At 43.2% G+C, this 24530-nt stretch overlaps 1 long non-coding RNA gene across 1 annotated transcript; it reads right to left on the bottom strand.

Moving 5' to 3' along the window:
* Positions 1-583: 583 nt before the first annotated feature.
* LOC132684562 (uncharacterized) lies at positions 584-23689 on the bottom strand. Its single transcript, XR_009612723.3, has 3 exons — positions 23347-23689; positions 22950-23093; positions 584-684 (listed from the first exon to the last, which is right to left on the bottom strand). It is a non-coding gene; the product is annotated as an uncharacterized LOC132684562 (long non-coding RNA).
* Between the last annotated feature and the right edge of the window lie 841 nt (positions 23690-24530).

The following is a 24530-nucleotide window of genomic DNA, read 5'->3' as shown; positions in this document are numbered from 1 at the left end:
TAGCACATGCTCGAAGGCCATAATGAGAAGGGAAAACAAAGGCCTGATCAAGGTCCTACCACTCATAATTCCCACTTGCCTCTATCTCCGCTGCCAGTGAGGAAAGGCATCTGATTAACTCACCCTGGGATATGGAGGTGCCTTCGTGGAGTCTGTACCTTTTTAAAACAATACCTGGAGAAATCAGTTGCAGTAGGAATGCGTAATGGAGAGATTTCAGGCACCAGAGCGGCTGGGTTGGGAGAGATTTGGGGGCTATGGGAAGAATTTTCCGCCTCTGCTCAAATCCTTACCTTCCCCTCCATATCTTCTTCTGTGTTCAGTGAGTCTATTGAAGGCCCGCTATCTCATCGGCAGGTGGGCTCATGCTTGCCCTGACTGGAAGCTTTGATATCATTAGCTCCCTGGTCGACAGTTTGTTTTTCCATCATTTCCACCAAAGCCATTGATTCTGACCCCAGAGAGACCTGGGATGCTAGTTACCAGCCCGATCGTGTCCACTATCACATTTCACGTCTTTTGGCAGAATTTATGACACGGCGTTGTTCAAACAGAGAGTGCTAAAAAAAAAAAAAAAAAAACACCTCCAGAGGGAAAAAGCTTCTCTGCAGCCATGGAGTCCTAAAGTTGTCATCCAGGGAAGAGACTGTGTCACAGGTCGGAAAATGATGTCCAAGGGGGCACCTGGAAGGAATGAAGGCTTGAATGAGTCAGATGGTTGTGCAAGCACTCTACCGCGGATGCTGCGGAAGTGGTTTGATGAGGCTTCGCTTTCTCCTAGAATTAATTACAACTTTAAAGGCTGGCAGCCTGATTTTATACTGCAACTTTCTTCAATTAAATCTGCGTGTTTTTCGTCTTGCCTCATGTCATCTCACTAATCGGTTTCAGCATCTCCTTGTGGCCGTTGCTTCCAGTACTACACGGTCTAAAAAAAAGAAGCTGTCCTACTAGAAGCAAATGAAACATTCAAATGGATCCTCTCTCATATTACTTTCTTGTTTTCTGGCGGGGCGGCGGCGGGGGGATGGATGCCAGAAGAGAGGGGAAAAGAGTTAGTCAGCAAAATCTGGTGATGCCAAGTTGGAATTAAATTTCAGCAGTGTACTGGAGAGCATTATCAAGCCAGGGTGCTTTGGGGGCTCTGGGATGGTTCTTTTTCAGCCAGTGTATGTGAGCATCCGCCGTGCACCAGACTCTGTCTCAGGCACTTCAACACCTAAGCAGGATCAGCCGAGGATCCACGAGAGCGGCCCCCAGCTTCCCAAAGATGGCAGAACCATTATTCCCACTCAGATCTCTACTTCCAGTGGCTTGTCTCCAGACAGTTAAAACCTTGGCAACGGCAATTGAACAATTATTTCCTGATGTTCCTTCTATAAATGCTGGTAGCTACTGTGTCTACAACCTTCTGTTTTGAAAATAATGGTACAGGGAAAAGCATCAGGAGCAACATAAAGTAAAACTCTTCTCTTATTAAATATCATTAAAAGACTCTTTGCGTAAAGAACAGGGATTGTTTTATACTCAGTTGGCTCTAAAGACCTAGTTGGCAGGGAAGAAACCATCAAGAAGATGATTTCTTATCGTCTATTGGTACAAGAGGGGCTTGCAAGGTCACTGTGTGCAAATGAACGTGGTCAAAGAAGGCTACTAAAACAAAGAGATTTGAAAAGGCTGTTTCTTCAGTGCAAGACTTCAATCCAGACTGTTTGTCAAAGAGATTTGAAAAGGCTGTGTCCACTGGTTGTCAATCTGGATTCTGGGAGCCATAGAGGTTCAAGCGGATGCCTCCAGGCCTCTAGAAAGAGCTGTGCAGGGTGATCCTCGGAATGGACAGGCTTTAAAAGTCCTGTTCTTCACCCCAATTTTAACCATAGGGGCCTTCCTCTCACTCACTTTCCAGATCAGTGTTCCCTGGGAAATTCTGTGTATAGATAGGGCTCTCTAACTGCGACAGGAATTGAAAATTACTAGCCTATCTCCTGTCCCCGCAGGCTAGAGAGACTCACTGATGAAGTATGCTCTTTGGAACAAAAATAGTTTGAAATAGCAAATATTTTGATGAATGACTAAGTAAGACCTGGGTTGTGGTCAACACTGTCGTGTTGGTGTCTCTTGTTTTGGCATCTGGCGCCCCTTCTCACTCCTGCGGGGTTGTACAGAGGGAAAGCACTCCAGCAAGAGGAGAAGGGTGCTCTGTCCTTGCCTGCGGTTCCTCACTCTCTTCCAGCCAGCTTCATGTGCCTGGGAAGCTGAGCCAGCATAACAGAGCCCCAGGATACTTTCAGACACTTAAGTCCACATTTCCATGCAGGTCTGCATAACGCAAGGGAAGCTTAGCTTACTTAAAAATAGACATGCCTATGGTTGGGTAACACACTGCTTTTATTGCTGCCATAAACCGGGATTCAGCGAATGGAGCCCCTGACCATTATTTTTCTTGCTCATTCTTTTTCTTAATCCATGAAACAGCAAAAGATGGTTTCAGGGAAAAGTTAATACGAATATGCATCTAATGGGTATTGTGAAATGTTTGTTTTATGGTGATGGATAAAGCCATTTTGAAGCAGATCCTAAATAGCCACGATTCCTGGGTATCCATCAGGACGGAGTCATGCATAGAATCGGCAAGCGAAGCAGCCCAACTCTCCAGCAGTGACAAGAGCCCCTACAGAAATTAGAAACAAAGCTGCCATTTGCTGACTATTTAGCATAAGTCAGGGTTTCTGTAAACGGTTATCTCTGACTTTTATGTCATTTTACAGATAGAATGGGCCTCAGTGGAGTTAATGTTCAAGCCACGGAGCTTTCTCAACCAGATCTGTCTGGCCTGTTCTCTTCCCGCTTCCCACACTTCGACCGTGATTGCATACACCCAGTGATGGGGAGGGTACAGCTGAGTGCTGGACAGCGCTGAGAAGTAAGTTGAACTCTTTTGTCCTCCCTTTCCTATTTATGCCTTTTTATCCAGAGCCCTACCTCCTTTTTCCCCATCATAAACGATTATTGCTTTTCAAATGATACAAAGGAAAATAGGTAGAATGATCAAATGTGCAGAGGAATCAGGCTGATGTGTATCAAACACCTTTATTATATAGCCGAAGATGTTGACCCTGATTTGTTTTCTCAGTCCCCACTTCCAAGACCTGTAAAAGGAATGTTACTAGATGAAAACATGTTCTGTAGTTAAGATGGATGAAACTCTAGTATGTATTGACTTTGGTAAGACATCCAGTTAAGAATACCTTTAATTGCCTGGTCCCAGGGGTTATGTTTGAATTAACTAGATTTTGGCTTCTCTCTCTTCTGGGACAAGTTCTCAATCGACTTCTACTGATGTTACAAGAATCAATAGAAAAATGTGCTTCTAAGTAATTAATAATGCTTCCTGGGTTTAGAGGATTCAATAGTTTAAGAGAATAAAATATTTTTGTTGCTTGTATCATTAACAGCATCGGTTCTCAACTAAGAATGACTTTGCCCTGGGAGTATCTCGTGATGCCTGGAGACATCTTTGGTTGTCACAACTGAGGAGATGGGGTGCTATTGGCAACTAGTAGGCAGAGGCCAGGAGTGTTGCTAAACATCCTTCAGTGCTCGGAACAGCCCCTCCACAAAGAAAGATCTCAGTGTATAAATAGTGCTGAGATTGAGAAACCCCAATTTACAACAATTCCAAAAGAATACAAATAATAAGGGCTATTGATTTCACAATACAGATAATAATTTATAATAATAATATTGGTGCCCTCCATAATATCCAGAACCAATTGGAATGAATTATAATGGGGCATAATTTAAAGACCACAACTTTAGGTGAGTTATCAATATTCAATAGAAGCATCCCTCACCTTCCTTTTTCTGTAGAGATTGTTGAACAACAACCAATCATACCATGTTTCTGGCATACAATATAGCTTAATTCTCAGATTTTTTGAAGACAAATGGGAAAACAAATTCAGGGGTAACATGGAATATGTGATGTTGGCTTTCATGTGACAATGACAGCAGGAGACTCAACTAAACCTGAAGACAAATGAAGAAGCCACCTACTACTAATGAGTTTGGGGCAGATCATTTAAGCCTCGTGCTTTGATGTCTCCAATCTTAAAATGAAAATAGAGGAAAACCATCTGAGACATTAGGGTGATTATAGCAAATAAAACATGCCAGTCCCCCATTCAGTATAAAAGGCTACCCTACAGAAGGTTTTACCAGGGAGATTCATTGTTGTAAGTGAAAACAGACACTTCAAACAGCCACAAGCAATTGCCCAATAATATTTAAATTCTTAATAACAAGCCCTGAAATTGTTGTACCCCAGTTGATTCAATCCATGATTTAGCCATTCTTTTCTAATCAAACACAATTATGTGAATTAAATGCTCTTCATAATATCCTGAAATTAGATTACGGCATTGCACCTGGAGCTTTCTCGATTACCAACAGAATAGCATCTCTTTAGGAAGCAGAAATGGTTGAGTGCGCTCTGAAATGAGACTAGAAAGAATGAAAAGAGATATGAGGAAAAGAGAAAATGTATGAAACAATCTTTCAATTAAGTAAAACCGAATAGAAGAGACATGTAGATCAAAATCTGGGGTGGAGAACACTCTTCCCTTAGGGTTTTCGGACGTTAGACAACTCTTTTGTGTTTCAAAAGGACACTTTAGTGACTTTACTAAAAAGAAGGCTATGTTGAATAATTAGAGTAGATGCCGAAAGACAAACAATTTTTAAAAAATAAAAGGCAAGCACAATGTTCCGCAGAAGATCTTTGATTAAATAATCAGATTTATTTTTCTGAGTTACAAGGAAGCAAGGTTAACTAGAACTGTGTCTTTCTGTAAAATTAAGTGGCAAAAAAATGTTTCTCCTACATATGAATATGGAAACTGAGGCTCAGTAAGGTTACACTGACTGTGAATGGCGGGATGTGAATTCAGACCCAGGTGTGCATGGCTCCAAATCCCTCTCTTTTTCCACTGTACGTCTTACAACTGCATAAGACAGTCTCTCAAGTCGGTCTCACCGCTTCCTTGCCCTCTGCCTGCACAAGCTCTCTTTTCACAGTTCACCCTTTCTCCTTCCACCCCTGGGTCCTGAATGAGCATACAAGACCTCAACACCTATCTCTTTTCTCTTTCTTTTGCCTCCTCTTTCCCCACTTACTCCATCCTAATAAGCACCAAAGATCCACAGACCAGAAGAAGAGGCTCTTCCTGGGAGCCCAGACTTCAAGTCCAAATGGCTCATTCACAGCTGCCTGATTCTGTGTCAGCCCAGGGATTCCCTCTCAACCAGAAATTTCTGCCTTTTCATGCTTTCCAACTAGCCGAATACCTGAGCCTTTCTGACCTCTCTGTCCACCCTGAGTCTGCCTCCTCCTGCTCCTCTGGCTTTTGGGAAAGACCTTGAGCCCAGTGCCCCGGTTCTCCATCCACCCAGGTAGGTGCGAGGAGAATGTTAATTCCCCATTAGATCTACAAAGCTCACACCAGCACTCACATCCTCAACGCAGCACTCATGATCCTAAAATCCCTTCATTAGCTTTTTTTATTATGGTAAAATAGATATTCCATATAATTTACCACTTTAAGTATCTTTAGTGGCAGAAAGTACATTCACGCTGTTGTTGTTCAACCATCACCACCAACCATCTACAGAATAGTTTTATCATCCAAACTGCAGCCCTGTCCCTGTTAAATAATTCCCCATTCTCTCCTCCTCCCGACCCCTTATAGCTTCTGTTCCACTTCCTGTCTCTATGAATTTCATCCTTCTTTATAATTCCTATAGGTGGAAGCATACAATACTTTTTGGTGTGACTTATTTCACTTAGCATAATGTGTTCAAAATGTTGTCACCCGTGTGAGAATTTCATCCCTTACATTGTATGCGCGTACCACATTTTGTTTATTCATTCACCTGTTGATGGACATTTGGACTGTCTCCACCTTTGAACATGGATGTACAGATATCCATTCGACTCTCTGCTTTCACTTCTTATGAGCATATACCTAGAAGTGGAATTGATTGATCGGATGTTAATTCTATATTTAATTTTTGAAGTACCACCATATTGTTTTCCATAGCAGCTGTACTATTTCACATTCCCACTAGCAATGCACAAGGGTTGTAACTTCTCTACACCTTAGTCAACATTTATTTTCTGGTTTTGTTTTTGTTTTTGGTTTTTAAGTTTATTTTGAGAGAGAGAGAGAGCAGGGGAGGGACAGAGAGAGAGAGAGAGAGAGAGAGAGAGAATCCCAAGCAGGCTCCACACTGTCAGCGTGAAGTCCGATGTGGGGCTTGAACTCATGAACCATGAGATCATGACCTGAGCCGAAACCAAGAGTTGGATACTTAACTGACAGAGCCACCCAGGTGCCCCTGTTTTTTTGTTTGTTTGTTTTTTGTAATAGCCATCTTGATGGGTTTGAAGCAGTACCTCATTTGATTTTAATTTGCATTTGAAATGCCCCCATTTTGGTACCATGTAGATCCAGTTTAGATTTCCATTTGATTAATAGACCTTACATTATTTATTCAGTCCTCTACTGTGGGATGGTTTCCACTTATATGCTATGAATCACAGAGTTGTGGTGAACACCCATGCACATATAACTTGTGTGCAAATGTGAATTTCTCTGGAGGAGAATGTACCAGGAGATGTCCAATTGCTCTCTGGTGTGGTCACTTCTACTGATTAGCACTCACACCACCAATGGTGCAGAGTGTCTATTTCTCTACATCTTCACCAACACTCGGTATGAACAGGCTTATAAATTGTCCTAATGATGTGTGGGATAGTATTTCATTACAGTTTCATTTTGAAATTTGCATATTTTTGCGAGAGGTTGAGAATATTTTAATATATTTATTGACCATGAAGTTTTCTTCCTCTGGAAATTGCCTGTTCATATTATGTTCCCCATCTTTCTATTAGATTTGCCCTTTTCACTAGGAATTATATATATATTCTAGTCACTGATATTTTGTCAATTACATGCATTGTGAAATCTGCTTTTACCTCTTCATGTTTTTTCTTGCCTCTTGGCATGAGAATTTATCATTTTGATTAGACAACTTCATCGAACTTGTTATCTGCGACTTACACTTTTCCTATCATTAAAAAAAATCTGTCCCTACGCCACTATCGTAATGGTATTTGCCGATGCCTTTTTTTGAGAAGTTTTACAGTTTTGCTTTGCACAGCTGTGTCTTTTACACAATGGAAATTATTTTCGCATACGGTCAGAAATAATGACCTAATGTTATCTTCTTTCAAAATGAAGACATCTCATTATCCCAGAATCACTAGTTGTTTGGTCCATTCGTTCCATGCTGATTTTTCAGCCACCTCTGTCATGTACCAAGCTCACACACATATGTGGTTATGGTTTCAGGCTGCCTGAGGTGTACCATCAGCCTTTGTGTTCATCCGCAGACCAGTGCTGCCCTGGCTTAGTTACCATGCCCGTATGGCTAAGCTTTGTTGTCTGCTAAGGCAAGTTTTGCTCCCCGTTCCAAATTTTTCCCTTACCACGCGTATGGCCACGTTTTCCAAATTGGTCTTAGTGTTTCTTCATCCTTGTCATATTGTGTGCAAAAACGTCATTAGGACTTTCATTAGACTATCATTAAAATAATAAAGTGATATGTCTTGTTTATGATGTCAGATCTTCCCATCTATAAACTAATATTGAGATCTCCTACATCTTACAGTAGAGTTTTTTGAATTCTCATTCCAACCATTTTTTGTAAAGGTTTTATTTGTGAAAGTTATTTATTTTTTTTATTTAAATCCAAGTTAGTTAACATACAGTGTAGTCTTGACTTCAGGAATAGAACCCAGTGATTCATCTCTTATATATGACACCCAATGCTCACCCTGAAAAGTGCCCTCCTTAATGCCCATCACCCATTTAACCCATCCCTCCACCCACCACCCCTCCAGCAACCCTCAGTCTGTTCTCTGTATTTAAGAGTCTCTTATGTTTTGTCCCCCTCCCTGTTTTTATATTATTTTTTCTTCCTTTCCTGTATGCTCATCTGTTGTGTTTTTCAAATTCCACATGAGTGAAACCATATGATATCTGTCTTTCTCTGACTGACTTATTTTGCTTAGCATAATACACTCTGTTCCATCCACATAGTTGCAAATGGCAAGATTTCATTCTTTTTCATTGCTGAGTAGTATTCTATTGTATGTATGTATGTATGTATGTATGTATTGTATGTATGTATGTATGTATGTATGTATACATATATCACATCTTCTTTATCCAGTCATCAGTGGATGGACAATTGAACTCTTTCCGTACTTTGGCTATTGTTGATAGTGCTGCTATAAACACTGGGGTGCATGTGCCACTTCGAATCAGCGCTCCTGTATCCTTTGGATAAATACCTAGTAGTGCAATTGCTGGGTTGTAGAGTAGTTCTATTTTTAATTTGTTGAGGAACCTCCATACTGTTTTCCAGAGTGGCTGCACCCATTTGCATTCCCACCAACAGTGCAAAAGGGTTCCCCTTTCTCTGCATCCTCGCCGATATCTGTTGTTTCCTGAGTTGTTAATGTGAGCCATTCTGACAGGTGTGAAGTGATATCTCCTTGTGGTTCTGATTTGTTTTTCCCTGATGATGGATGATGTTGAGCATCTTTTCATTGTGTCTATTAGCCATCTGGATGTGGCTCTTTTCTTTGGAAAAGTGTCTATTCGTGTCTTCTGCCCATTTCTTCACTGCATTATTTGTTTTTTGGGTGTTGAGTTTGGTAAGATCTTTATAGATTTTGGATACTAACCTTTTATCAAATATATCATTTGCAAATATCTTCTCCCATTCCATTGGTTGCCTTTTAGTTTTGTTGATTGTTTCCTTCAGTGTGCAGAAGCTTTTTATCTGAATGAGATCCCAGTAGTTCATTTTTGCTTTTATTTTCCTTACATCCAGAGCCATGTCAAGTAAGAAGCTGCTGCAGCCTGGGTCAAAGAGGTTGTGTTCTTCTGTAGGATGTGATGGTTTCCTGTCTCACATTTAGGTCTTTCATCCATTTTGAATTTGTTTTTGTGTATGGGTATAAGAAAGTGGTCCAGTTTCATTCTTCTGCATGTCACAGTCCAGACTTAAGAATGCTATGGATTTTTTCAGAGCAATTTTCTGTCCAACAACAATATAGAGTTGTCTTTTTTGTTCTAGTTACTTTTCTGTACATCCACTTAGAATGTGATGTCAACAGAAATTTTATCTGTGAATAATGGCAACTTTGCTTCTGCCTTTGTAGTCCTTATACATTTTATTTCTTTTCCTTTCCTTTTCCAGTTTTCCTTACTGCACTGACCTAAAACCTTTTATGCAATGTTGAGTAGAAGCAGTGCTTGAAGCAACACAGGTGTTATTCTTACTTCAAAGGGAATATATGAAATGCCCCACACTTTAGGTATATTTATGCCTATATTAGGCAGACTCTTTATCAGGTAATAACATTCTCTCCTATCCTAGTTTTCTACTTAAAAAAAAAATGAATGTTGAACTTTTAATTTTATTCTTTCTTTTTTATTTGACATTTGAGAATTAGTGCAGTAACTTACTTGGGTGATGGATTCGAGTCAGCTCCTGGAACATAATGAAAGTTGGATGACCCATTCTTTTGAAGGTTGTTCTCAAATTTGTTGGTGTCAGCATCCTTTTGCACTCATAAAAAAGACTGAAGACTGCAAGGAGTGTTTGTTTTTGTGGGTTGTATATCAATATTTATCATGTTAGAAATGAAAACTAAGAAATTTTTTAAAAATGATTGATTCATTTTAAAACAACCATAAGCCCAATCCATGTTAAGATAAGTGATATAATTTTTTATGAAAAATACCATATTCTGGGGCGCCTGGGTGGCTCTGTCGGTTAAGCGGCTGACTTTGGCTCAGGTCATGATCTCACGGTCAGTGAGTTCAAGCCTCACATCAGGCTCTGTGCTGACAGCTCAGAGCCTGGAGCCTGCTTTGGATTCTGTGTCTCCCTCTCTCTCTGCCCCTCTCCTGCTCACACTCTGTCTCTGTCTCAAAAATAAATAAAGATTAAAAATAATTTTTTAATGCAAAGAAAAATACCATATTCTCCAAAACAAAATCAAGTGAAGTCTGTGTATCTACTCTACTTCCTAAACTCATCCCAGAGTATTTTCAAGTATTATTAGACTATTCACCTGTTCTATAGAAATTTACATACAGCACCTCCTATCCTCTAAGGCTGAGATCAGAGACAACTTTTCTTCTTCCGGTTCTCTAATCATACTTCTACAAGGCATTGAGTACCCCAGTCTTTCCATCTATAAAATAGGTTTGTTGATCACCACAGACCAATCTAGATGATGTTTTCATTAAACCAGGGAGGCTGTCTTTTAGGACTGGGCTATTAGTAATATGGACAGTGGCATAAGTTTCTGGGTAATGGAGGAAAAATCCACTCTGGGCAAAGTATCTGGAACCTCTAAAAATCTTACTCTGTACCTAATAGTTGCTTGAGAATAGTGTTATCGATAGACTGAAAACAAGAAAATATGCTGCTTTAATCAACTGTGGCTCACCTAAACTATGATTTATCTCTGGTCTTATGAAAGGAGAATGTTTATTTAACAAGAGCAGTTGCCATAGTTTGTCAAAATCACATCTTTTTTTTCTTTCCTGAAATTATTTCTGTGCTCACAACATTTTTGCATCCCCTCGGTAGCGGTGTTTATGAAACGAGTTTATTTTTATTTCTCTGTTAGCTGGATCAGTAATCAGAAAACTTGCTTTGAGGGGATTATTTCAAGATCTTGTCTTTCCATTTCTTTATATCTTCTTCAATTACCTTCATAAGCTTTCTATAGTTTTCAGCATACAGATCTTTTACATCTTTGGTTAGATTTATTCCTAGGTATTTTATGCTTCTTGGTGCAATTGTGAATGGGATCAGTTTCTTTATTTGTCTTTCTGTTGCTTCATTGTTAGTGTATAAGAATGCAACTGATTTCTGTACATTGATTTTGTATCCTGCAACTTTGCTGAATTCATGTATCAGTTCTAGCAGACTTTTGGTGGAGTCTATCGGATTTTCCATGTATAATATCATGTCATCTGCAAAAAGCGAAAGCTTGACTTCATCTTTGCCAATTTTGATGCCTTCGATTTCCTTTTGTTGTCTGATTGCTGATGCTAGAACTTCCAACACTATATTAAACAACAGCAGTGAGAGTGGGCATCCTTGTCATGTTCCTGATCTCAGGGAAAAAGCTCTCAGTTTTTCCCCATTGAGGATGATGTTAGCTGTGGGCTTTTCATAAATGGCTTTTATGATCTTTAAGTATGTTCCTTCTATCCCGAATTTCTCAAGGGTTTTTATTAAGAAAGGGTGCTGGATTTTATCAAAGGCCTTTTCTGCATCGATTGACAGGATCATATGGTTCTTCTCTTTTTTTTTTTATTAATGTGATGTATCACGTTGATTGATTTGCGAATGTTGAACCAGCCCTGCATCCCAGGAATGAATCCCACTTGATCATGGTGAATAATTCTTTTTATATGCTGTTGAATTCGATTTGCTAGTATCTTATTGAGAATTTTTGCATCCATATTCATCAGGGATATTGGCCTGTAGTTCTCTTTTTTTGCTGGGTCTCTGTCTGGTTTAGGAACCAAAGTAATACTGGCTTCATAGAATGAGTCTGGAAGTTTTCCTTCCCTTTCTATTTCTTGGAATAGCTTGAGAAGGATAGGTATTATCTCTGCTTTAAATGTCTGGTAGAACTCCCCTGGGAAGCCATCTGGTCCTGGACTCTTATTTGTTGGGAGATTTTTGATAACCAATTCAATTTCTTCGCTGGTTGTGGGTCTGTTCAAGCTTTCTATTTCCTCCTGATTGAGACATTCCCTGCTCATGGATTGGAAGAATAAATATTGTCAAAATGTCAATATTACCCAAAGCTATCTACACATTCAATGCAATCCCAATCAAAATTGCACCAGCATTCTTCTCGAAACTAGAACAAGCAATCCTAAAATTCATATGGAACCACAAGAGGCCCCGAATAGCCAAAGTAATTTTGAAGAAGAAGACCAAAGCAGGAGGCATCACAATCCCAGACTTTAGCCTCTACTACAAAGCTGTAATCATCAAGACAGCATGGTATTGGCACAAAAACAGACACATAGACCAATGGAATAGAATAGAAACCCCAGAACTAGACCCACAAACGTATGGCCAACTCATCTTTGACAAAGCAGGAAAGAACATCCAATGGAAAAAAGACAGTCTCTTTAACAAATGGTGCTGGGAGAACTGGACAGCAACATGCAGAAGGTTGAAACTAGACCACTTTCTCACACCATTCACAAAAATAAACTCAAAATGGATAAAGGACCTGAATGTGAGACAGGAAATCATCAAAACCCTAGAGGAGAAAGCAGGAAAAGACCTCTCTGACCTCAGCCGTAGCAATCTCTTACTCGAAACATCCCCAAAAGGCAAGGGAATTAAAAGCAAAAATGAATTACTGGGACCCTATGAAGATAAAAAGCTTCTGCACAGCAAAGGAAACAACCAACAAAACTAAAAGGCAACCAACGGAATGGGAAAAGATATTTGCAAATGACATATCGGACCAAGGGGTAGTATCCAAAATCTATAAAGAGCTCACCAGACTCCACACCCGAAAAACAAAGAACCCAGTGAAGAAATGGGCAGAAAACATGAATAGACACTTCTCTAAAGAAGACATCCGGATGGCCAACAGGCACATGAAAAGATGTTCAACGTCGCTCCTTATCAGGGAAATACAAATCAAAACCACACTCAGATACCACCTCATGCCAGTCAGAGTGGCCAAAATGAACAAATCAGGAGACTATAGATGCTGGCGAGGATGTGGAGAAACGGGAACCCTCTTGCACTGTTGGTGGGAATGCAAATTGGTGCAGCCGCTCTGGAAAGCAGTGTGGAGGTTCCTCAGAAAATTAAAAATAGACCTACCCTATGACCCAGCAATAGCACTGCTAGGAATTTATCCAAGGGATACAGGAGTACTGATGGATAGGAGCACTTGTACCCCAATGTTTATAGCAGCACTCTCAACAATAGCCAAATTATGGAAAGAGCCTAAACGTCCATCAACTGATGAATGGATAAAGAAATTGTGGTTTATATACACAATGGAATACTACGTGGCAATGAGAAATAATGAAATATGGCCTTTTGTAGCAACGTGGATGGAACTGGAGAGTGTGATGCTAAGTGAAATAAGCCATACAGAGAAAGACAGATACCATATGGTTTCACTCTTATGTGGATCCTGAGAAACGTAACAGAACCCATGGGGGAGGGGAAGGAAAAAAAAAAAAGAGGTTAGAGTGGGAGAGAGCCAAAGCATAAGAGACTGTTAAAAACTGAGAACAAACTGAGGGTTGATGGGGGGTGGGAGGGAGGGGGGGGTGGGGGATGGGTATTGAGGAGGGCACCTTTTGGGATGAGCACTGGGTGTTGTATGGAAACCAATTTGACAATAAATTTCATATATTGGAAAAAAAAAAAAAAGATCTTGTCAAATAACACAAGGATCCTGTGGGAGGCATTTGCATAAGCTTCCTGAAACCTAACTTGTAAACAGCAGCAACAGCTGATCACGGCAGAGGCAGGGGGACCCTTCTCTTTACAGCCACTCGAATGGGTTGTCTACGGGAAGTTCAGTTCTCCCTGCTTTCACTGAGATGTGTCCTGGTGGAGACTTGTACCCAGCCACTCTGCAAAACAGATGTGTCCTAAGCATGATTTAAATATGACCTTCTAGGGGCACCTGGGCGGCTCAGTCAGTTAAGCGTCCAACTTCGGCTCAGGTCATGATCTCGTGGTTCATAAGTTCAAGCCCCGCGTCGGGCTCTGTGCTGACAGCTCAGAGCCTGGAGCCTGCTTCAGATTCTGTGTCTCCCTCTCTCTCTGCCCCTCCCCTGCTCACGCTGTCTCTCTCTCTCTCTCTCTCTCTCAAAAATAAACTAACATTAAAAAATGTTTAAAAATAAAATAAATATAACCTTCTAAACACACTATAGTCATTATCTTCAATTTGTGAGAGAATTGAAGTTGTTCCCACTCTTCGGAAGTGAAAGCAACCTGAAAACATGGCAGCCATTAGAACAGCTGGACGCTGAGCTTCCTGGGCACGATGGCTCTCTCTCAACAGCTGAGGATTTCCCGCCCTTAGAGAAGCGGGGCCTTAAGTGTACGCAACCCAGCATCTCAGCTGCCTCACCTTAGCCCTCCCTCACACCCTTCCTTTCCAAGAATGACTCCTCTCACCCGACTCTAGCCTCCATCTCCTCCTTTGCGGCCCACACTGGTCCCGAAGCCCACCCCTCTGGGCTCATCACCTTTCCATTTCCATCAACACTTGGTGAAGGCTTTGTGTCGAGTTATGTGACATTCATCCAATGAACCTAGGAGCACCCAAATTTGTGTGCCACTTAGCCAACCTTTCCTTGTGGTGTCCTGAGAAATACAGGCAGCAGAAAATAAGTACTGGACACTTTTTCTTACTATTTCAGCATCGTCCGCAACTAGGGTGACCAATTGTCACCAGGTTTGTCCCGGACTCAGGACGCTTCTGGGACAAGGAACGTTCAGCTTTGAAACCAGGAGAGTCTCCGACAAATTGAGGCAAATTGGTGACTGTTATCGATTCAGTTGCACCCCACCCCCCAAAAAATGTTGGAGCCCTAACTCCTAGTAAAAGGCAAAAGATTTATTCGATCTGAAGAGAAACCAGAGTATGGAGCCCTAACTCCTAGTACCTGAGAAAGTGACTTTATTTGGAAACAGGACCATTGCAACTGTGCTTAGTTAATTAATAATCAGATGACGTCATTCTGGAGTATGTTGAGCCCCGAATCCAATGTGACTGATGTCCTTATAAAAGGGGGAAATTTGGAGACAGGAATGCACACCAGAAGAGTACCATGTAAAGATGAAAGCAGAGACCAGGGTGATTACAGCAGAAGCCAAGAACCTAAACATCACCAGCAATCCACCAGGAGCAAGAAGAAAGTTCTGGAAGATTCTCCCTCACAGACCTCAGAAGGAACCGACACTGCCAGCATGTTGCTCGTTTACAAAAGTCTGGGCTCACAGAGAAATCATGCTAGATGGTTGCAGACAAGGGAAGGGGTGGGTGAAATTTAAGCAGTTGGGGGATGGTGAAGCCACAGAGGGAATGAAGTCACTTAGAGCTTCACCGGGCTCTACGAGGAGCTGGGGGCTTTTGAGGATTGCATGGGTAAGAGCAACCCAAGTCCTGTTCCCAGCTGGAGCACTGGGATTGGGGCTGTGGGTGGGGCTTTGGCAGAACTTCCCATGGGATTGAGTCAGGAATGAGCCTCCCCACTCCAGCAAATGTCTACATGCGATGCCTGCCGAGGAAGCTACCAATTTCCAGGGCATCCCATTGCACTCTTTGAATAAGGAATATGAGCCAAAGACCAGAGGAGCGTTTGCTGAATGTTCTGGACTCTGCCGTATCTTCAAGGCCTGGGTACAACTCAGAGGAAGGGAAAAGGGGTTCCGATTCCATAACCAAGACTGAATTTCCTGCCACTTTGGCTGGGGGGAGCTCAGAGCCGATTAAAGTTGATTTAGAAAAATAAGAACACTGTGACATTTCTTATGTGCACAGATGTAGAGGAATATTCATATCCGACGCACATTCATGGTGCTTGTGATAGGATGTGCTTTCAATTTCTGCAAGCTGAGGCCCGACTGGCTGATGTCCCAGGGCCCCTTCCTCCTCTCAGCTTCCTTGCCTCAGCTGAGCAGCGGGTCCTGTGGAGACAGACACTTCTCCCCATAAACCCCAAACAGAAGTCAGTTTAGAGGGACTCCTACAGTGCTACAGCTGCTCTCTGAACTTGAAGGAGAGGGTAGCCTGCGATGGGGGAGAGGGGCTGCGGGTAAAAAGGAGACAAGAGTTGCCTGGAGAATGGGAGGCTAGAGGAAGAAGACTGATTTGCAAGCCCGCCCTCCAGAATCCTCCGGGGCCTCTCTAGCGCCCCTAGAGGCCACCTCAACTCCAAGGTTCGCATTTCCGCCCCAGCTATTTCTGGCCTCCACTCACAGACCAGGGTGCCCATCAGATTGGATTACAGCGCACAGCTCACTGCACTGCCACATCTGCCATCTGCAAACAGAAGGGAGTGTATTTCATTGGCGGGGGCGGGGGGGTGGAAGGAAGGACTTAGGGTCTGTGGCAAGGAAAAATGGAACGCGGTGAAGGAGAAAACTCTGTTACAAACTCTCCAATGAGCCAGGATCATCCACCTTCCTCTTCTGGTTGTCTTTAATCTTTTATTTTTGGGGGAGAGCTCACGTCTTTTCATAAGGCCTCACCCCTAAGTTGTAGCCTCTGTATGTTTCACTAGTATGTTCCGTCTGCCAGGCCACCCTTCCGTCGTTAGTCTCCGCACGGCCAGACGCCTTAGACCTCTCTACTGTCTGAGTATCTCCTAAAACCCATGAGCTTTAGCCAGGGATTTGATTTTGAGTTCGGAAGAGAAATCAAGAAAAACCATCCTAAGAACAAAACTAGTGATGGTGTTTTGGTGTCTCTGTTCATTTCCCCAGAGACGGGGCACTGTGGACGGGAGCCCCTCTCTCAGGCAGGGTGCCCAGCACACGGGTGAGTCGTGGTGGATTGTGAGATGGCTCACAGGCTACTACCGCTACTAACTAACGTCTCAGGATGCACGTCTTTTAAGAGAATAGGGCGTATCCAAGGTTATTCATATAATGAAATTACTTTCACTCACTCACACTCTGATAAAGTCTCGTGAGTGCAAGAAAGGGGGGTAAAGTGCAGACGGCACACCCAGAAGATTTTGACCACCTTGGATTCTTCCACGGCTCAGGATGCACCTTTATTGGTATCCCGTTAACAATTATGGTGGCTTGACAGGGGTGAAGTCTAGTTATACCCATGGGGGTATATTAAGAATGTGACATCACATGACTCCTGTCTTATAACAGAAACAGTCCCTGGGCTTGAATGCCTTAGAAACACAGACCCTAGATCTATCAACCTGCTTTGCTCCCCAGAGGCACCAGCTTCTCCATGTCTCAGTTGACACTTCTTAACAATGAGGGGCTACTGGGTGGCTCAGTTGGTTAAGTGTCCGATGTCTGCTCAGGCCATGATTTTACAGTTCTTGAGTTCGAGCCCCACTTCGGGCTCTGTGCTGACAGCTCAGAGCCTGGAGCCTGCTTCAGATTCTGTGTCTCCCTCTCTCTCTGCCCCTCCCCTGCTTGCACCCTGTGTGTGTCTCTCTCTCAAAAAAATAAATAAATAAATAAATAAACATTAAAAATTAAAAAAAAAAGTAAAGAGAAAAACTGACCATGATACATGACCTCCCTCACGGGTTGCTTGCCAAGGTAAAATGAACTACAGGAGATCCTCAACTTGCCAAAGTTCCAATGATGAGCTCTTAGAAATAGCATGAAAACTAGCTGTCGAGAAAGTCTTTTCAGCTCTGCCTGATACCAACAGATGGAGCTAGCTAGGTATCACTTGTGTGGAGGACAGAGGAACCCAGGAACAGCCTTTGGGAATCTGAGGTGTCCATATGGCTCTCGCAAGAAAAACGTGCCTTGAAGTTGGAAGGGTTTGAAGTCATTGCCAAGATTTACATGGCAGGCTTTCATCTTTACCACTGCACTAGCCTCTGCCATGAGCATGTGTTTGCCAGTGAACTCAACCTGGGTTGTTCATCCAGGTTTAGGCTTGTTCTCGTGGAATCATGTCTCCGTTTGCAGTCAGCGTCTGGTTTGTACGATAAAATATCTGGTCTCCCTACCCAGTGGGACCCTTGAGAAGCCATTCATTTCAGAGCTGGCACCCAGGGGCTGGTACGAAGACCGTAATTTGCATCCCTGGCAAATAACACACTGCATCAAGAGGGAGAAAATGGTATGATTTTTTCCCGTTTTGACTTAGAATCCAGTGGTAGCTTATGTAGCACGGGGGTTCTCAGCCTCGGCACTGTTGATATTTGGGGCTGGATAATTCTTTGTTGTGGGGCTGTCCTGTGTGCCGTGAGATGTTTAGCAGCATCCCTGGCCTCTACCTGATAGATGTGATAGATGCTGGTAGACCTCCTCTTCCCCGCCCCCGTTTGTGACAGCCAAACATATCTGTGGACATTGTTGGATATCTTCTGGAAGGTAAAACCGACCCTCTTTGAGGAGCACCAAGGTAGTACGTCTTACAGTAAAATTTGATGTACACATCTGAGTGGGTTCAGCCTCAGACAGTCATGGTACCTGAAATAGCACCCAAAGTCAGGAAATTTGAAGCCTTTCCCTTTGGGTCTGGAAGAATATACTGGTGGTCATGAGCTCCAGATTTAGAGTCAGACTGATTTGAATGTGGCTTTGCCACATACTAACTATGTTACCTTATAAGTTATTCAACCTTTCTGAGCTTGTGTTCTCATGTGTATGTGGGTAAAAAATATCCCTCTCTCCCAAGGCAGTTACAAAGACTAGAAGGGACATGACATGTAAAGCATTTAATGCATTTGAGACATGCAATAAACAGCAGTAATAGGGCATCAATGATGATGAGCGATGCTATTGTTACTAGGCCTTGGACAGAGGCATGTGATGGTTGAATAGGCGGCTGTATTTGGAAGGCACTGAAGGCAAGTCAGGTTTCTTGGGAATGGACCCTTTAAAAGAAAAATACATAGACTTTGCCTATAAATATTTGGAGGTGCCGTGTAGTTCTACTGGAAGCCTGCCTCTTTGGTACCTGATTTGATAATCAAAAAGGTACATGTTGATCATATTAAAAGATTCTTGAAACTCATGACATAGGGAGTTTCCAAAATAACACATAGCAAGCTATGTGTGACCTCTCTGACACAACCCCATCTTTCCCCAAATCTAACCTAAGCCGCAACCGGGGACATGGGTACTGCATAGCCCATGAGCCCAGGACTAGAATGTGTGAACCCTTGGTCAGACGTGATGGCCCATGCTCCAGCTGATGGTCCCTCTGTGTCAAAATCTTCTCCAGACAGTGATATGCTAAGAGAACATGAGCCATTCCTGGTCCTGGAATGTTCCCTGAAACCCAGTCCTGGGCTTTGCCTCTACCCCTGACTGTGCTTATAAATCTTTACTTCACTCTTTCTGAACGTCAACATCCTCACCTGTAAGATAGAAACAAAAATAATGCCTACTTCTTATTGACTACAAATATTGAATAAACTAATTAGTGTGCTCAGCATAGTTCCAGGACACCGTAAAAGGCCCTACACATATTTATGTCTGACCACCTTTCAGACACTCGTGCAAATTAAATGAAGCCATGCTTGGCAGCTTGCCCACCACGTCCCAATAAGCTCACACACCCCCTTCCGCGCCTTCCCACTTCTGCCGTAATTTGGTCCTTCTTCCTCTGATAACCTCAGCGAGGACTTTGCTGGGGAGTGCAGGGTGCCTGCACTGAGCTTTCTAATGGTTTCCTCCATCAGCACAGGGGAGCCAGACCCTGTACTGTCTCCTTGCTGGGAACAGAAGACGCACGGCAGACGGAGACTCACCATGGCCCCAGCCTGCGTGTATGCGGGCACTGAGCACCAAGAAGTCACTCTGTGAGGGAGGTCTCAGTATTGGGAGCCCCTCTTCACTGATGGGAGATCCGACCTCACTCGGACACGAAGCAGGATGAAAAGAACATATTGTTTTAACAGCAGGGTCAACTTAGGCAGCAGGAACCACAGGACTGGCACCCAGGGCCCAGGATACTTTTTGGGGACCCATGAACAAGTTTTATTTCTCTTCAGATCAGATTTTTTTTTAATAAATAGAACCCAGCTGGAATTATATTTTTCTTATACCAATGCGGTCATAAATATAACCTTTTATATATATATATATATATATATATATATGTATATATATATATATATAATATTTATATTTATATTTATAATTTATATATTTATATATTTATTTATTTATATATATTTATATATATATTTATTTTATATATATATTTTTATATATATATATTTTATAAATATATATAATATATATATATTTATATATTTATATATAATATTTATATTTATATTTATAATTTATATTTATATATATATATTTATGGAGGAAGTGGCCCAGGAAGATAAAGTGCATGGGGCCCACCAAAGTCATGATGTGACCCTGCCCGACAGCTATGCGGTGTGTGGGTCTTTGGAAGGGAACTGCTGTTGGGGCAAACAGGAAGATGCTCTTCGGGGAAGAACATGGGACCCTGAGGTCAGGTGCCTGAGGAACAAAATGGGAGGTAAGCTTTTCTTCAAGAGCAGCTGAATTAGTCTCTTTGGGCTCTGTGGGGAGGGGCAGGGGATGCCGAGGAACCGAAGGCGGAGAGAGAGACAGGGAGAGGAGTGTGCGTAGGGAGAGTAGTCAGTGGGTGGCATGGGGCTGCCCCAAGTGAAAGGAAAACCTGAGGAGTCTCGGAGAATGGTGGTGGCCGTGGTGAGAGCAGGGAAGGTTGTTGTTCATTTTGGAGCTGTGTGTATCTTCCCTCCCTTATCTCCCCCAACTCAGCTTCTCAGTCAAGTCGATTCTACTGGTCAGTTTTGTGCAAATGGAGTTTAAGCAGAAACAAAAGTCAAAGAGGAGGCAAGTTCTATGTCGATGCAAACGGTATGCAATCTGCACGCCCAGAAGCAGGAGCCTCGTCACAGGGGACCCTGAGCCCATCAGTGATTTCCCTTTTTGTGGGAAAGGCTTTGAATCGGGGGGATTCAATGACAATCTTGCATAGACCACAGGGGGTGGCAATGTCCCAGTCATCGTGGGAGCCCACAGGTCACAGCCGCTCCGTCGCCTTCCACCTCTTGGAAGGTGTCACTTCTGTTTTGAACCCGGGGCAGCCAGGGCCCCGATGCCGGCTGCAGAGTCTGGTGGGCACAGAGCACGGGGAGTGACGGCTAGTGAGTTTCTTTTCGGGACGACGGACACTTTCTGGAATGGGTGGCAATGGTTATGCAACCTTGCAATGATCTTTGAAAACAAAAGTGAAGTAAAAAACAAGAACAAGAGTGGGACGAATCCAGCACAGGCCTCGGGAGTGGCTGGATGCAGGGCCTCACAGATCATCTGGCCCATCTCTCTCCACCCGCAGTTCTGCCTGGCTTTGGGTGGCCCCAGCCTCCAGTTGCCTCCTGCGGCTCCCCGCTTACCTCCTCTCGGCTTTGGGGAGCGCAGAGGGAAGTTCTCCTTTCTTAACATTGCATGGAAGTTTCCAGTTTGACTGTCCGTGGTCATCCCTGAACCGGACATTGTGGTCAGGGGCGTGGAATGTGCTGATTGGCCTAGACCCGTGTCCCTTGGTGGGGGGATGGGGCACAGGGAGTTAGCAAACCTCGAGCAAATCGTGTGCTCGAGAGTGGGGGGATGGGGAGGCGGCTCCCCAAGGATAAATGGAGTCCTGTGGCCAGAAGCAGGTGTGGGTATTGACTGGACAAAAATAACAGAGGTTGAGTAACTGACTCTGTTTTTTTTTTTTTAAGTCTCTGTGCCTTAGTTTCCTCATCTGTAAAAATGAGAATAATGGTAATACCTGTCTACCCAGGTGGTTGTAAGGATTAAATGAGTTAATCATTTCTATCATTTCAACTTCTGTATCATCTAATCATTTCAGCTTCTACAATCAGGTTATGTACTTCCTCAATAGACTGGGTCTTTCTTTAGTTATCAGCGATTTTTGAATGTGCTTTAGCAATACTCAGTCTGCTCTTATTTTTCTGCATAAAATAGCTATAAACAGTTGGCAAATTTCTACCGAAGATTGCAGTAATAATAATAACAGCCCCAGGAATCGCAGTAAGATTAGTAGGGGAGAGCTCTAATCCTGGCCAGCCTTTCTCCTAAATCTCAATTGCAGACATTCTTCATTTTCAAGCGGCCCGACAATCAGAATCCAGAACCACACCAAAGAGAATGTTCTAGATCAGGAATCTAAGTGCCTTGACAAAGAGAATGCACAGCCTGGCCATTCCTGCAGTTCCCTGGAGAGTCACGCAGTCTGTCTGAGAAAAGTGGCCCTTCGTGATTCTCAGTGATACCAGAGCCTCTCTCCCCCACTGGGTGCTCATGCCAGAGGGACGAGGCAGAGCTCCAGGGCTGTACGTGTCACATCGCATTAGTGCTTATTTCTGGAGACAAAAGGCTCCCTTAAACACTAGGAAAGCCTTCTTATACTTGGACAACCAGCTGAAAACATATAAATTGAATTCCACACTCACAGCACAAATCCATCTTTATAATACAGTCCCCGAAAGTACTTCAAATGACTTTGTGCGAAGAGTTTCTGAGATATGATTATAAGATATGATTGCTTTGGGGGAGGGGGAAAGAGGGAGGATAATTTCATTAGCTTTGTCAGCTTTGGCACAAGGTGACGTTATGAAGGGAATTAGCAACCCTGGAGACTATTAAGGGAATAAATAAATACTTTAATATAATTTGTAAGCCACTGTAATAAGGCCCAGCATGGACAACCCACTACTGTCATTGTGATGTGCTTATGGTTGAAAGTCAAATACCTAAAAAAATAATAATAGTCCCAGGGCACCTGGGTGGCTCAGTCGGTTGAGCGTCCGACTTCGGCTCAGGTCATGATCTCGCAGTCTGTAAGTTCGAGCCCTGCGTGGGGCTCTGTGCTGCCAGCTCAGAGCCTGGAGCCTGCTTCAGATTCTGTGTCTCCCTCTCTGTCTCTGCCCCTCCCCCGGCCATGCTCTGTCTCTGTCTCTCTCTGTCTCTCTCTCTGAAAAAGTATGTCCTGGTTATTATCAAAGAGAAAAAAAATACATATAACTTTCCAAACTATGGTTTGTATAGGTGCTGCTGACCTCAAGGTCCAGGCAATGTGGTGGGCTTGGTTAGAGTCGTCTCAGGCCGATTCCATGGTCTAGGGCTGATGGTGGCTTCCAGATTCCTGGGCAAGGGATGAGGAAATCTGAGTTTTTATCTCCTGGACGAGCCTGCTGTCTTTCCTGGTGGGGCAGGTAGGAAAGACAGGGGGCAATTACTCCTAATCTGTAAATATCCCCCAGAGATAAAGTAGGAATCTATCCCAGGGGTGGCAGAAAGGAGTCTGTTTTCGCCACATCGGGGCCGAGAAGATTCTCAGTCACCTCCATCCATTCCCACACTTTACACACAGCGGGGTCCACAGAGAGGGTCTCTAACCTGGTGTCTGCCAGCAAGCACTACCCCTTCCCCACTGGGAGACCTTAGGCAAGTTACCTTGTTTTACCGATCCTCACTTTCCGCATCTGTAAAATGGGGAGGCCTAGGCATGGGTGCTCTGAAGATCCAATGACACGAGGTACCTGAAGCACGGAGAACAGTGCATGCCTCCTGACAGTTGTCCCGCCGCCCTCTCCTGCCTTCTAACATAGACGAAGGAGGGAATTCTCAATTCCTTTTTAAACAGCACCAACAATCTACCGCACACTGTTGCGGGTTTATGAGAAGCTGAGAAGTATGATTCTTTTGAAGAGAACCACACTCAATGCTTCTTGCCTCTGATTTTCTCTGTGACTTTTGAGAAGGCTCCTGGTTGGTCTGACCCCTGGTTACCCGGACGACTTCATCCTCACAGTGACTTCCAGCTCTGTTGTTGGAAGATTCCGATCCTCTTAGGTGGCTGGGGCCCTGTAGAGTGGCGGACCTTTCAGGGATTTTTGATGGAATGCCTTCTATTTCCAGAAATGCGTCCCAGGGGTGCCTGGACGGCTCAGTAGGTTGAATGTCCAACTCTCGGTTCTGGCTCAAGTCATGATCTCGTGGTCGTGGGATCGAGCCCCGTGTTGGGCTCGGCACTGAGCATGGAGCCCACTTGATTCTCGTTCTCCCTCTCCCTCTGCCCTTTCCCTGCTTGCTCTCTTTATTTCAAAATAAATAAACTTTTTTTAAAAAATGTGCCCTCCTCTACATAGCTATACAGCATTTTTTGTTACTACGCAGCCTAGCTTCCCTGGGCCCGAAGTGGCTCTAACAGGCACCTGACCAAAGTGGGTGAATCAGTGTTCTTCTCCATGAGTTGTTCTGGAATTGGGGAACAGCAATGAGAAGCAATGAAATACAGCTCAAAATCTGTTGACAACCATCTTGTCAGCCATTTGGTGGAAAACAGGCCACAATGAGAGAAAAAAGCCAACACACAGAGGGAAGCAGAGAACAAAGACCCAGGGAGAGTCCAGTCTAGTCAGTACCTGACTTTCTTATTCCAATGTCGTAGATGCCCCCTGCTCCCCTCTCCTTCCTACCATTTGGATATTTCCTTCCTTGGATTCTTTCAGCCAAAGAATTCTCTTTTTGTCACTTACAACTAAAAACCCTCACTTGGAGCGTTTTTTTTTTATTTGATCCAAATACTCTTCATGCTTATTTGGGATGGCATGGTCATCTTTATTTTGTTTGATTTA

The sequence above is a fragment of the Panthera onca genome, chromosome D2 (genome assembly GCF_046562875.1).
Source record: "Panthera onca isolate mPanOnc1 chromosome D2, mPanOnc1 haplotype 2, whole genome shotgun sequence".
Classification (NCBI taxonomy): domain Eukaryota; kingdom Metazoa; phylum Chordata; class Mammalia; order Carnivora; family Felidae; genus Panthera; species Panthera onca.
This window is presented reverse-complemented; position numbering and strand designations above follow the sequence as displayed.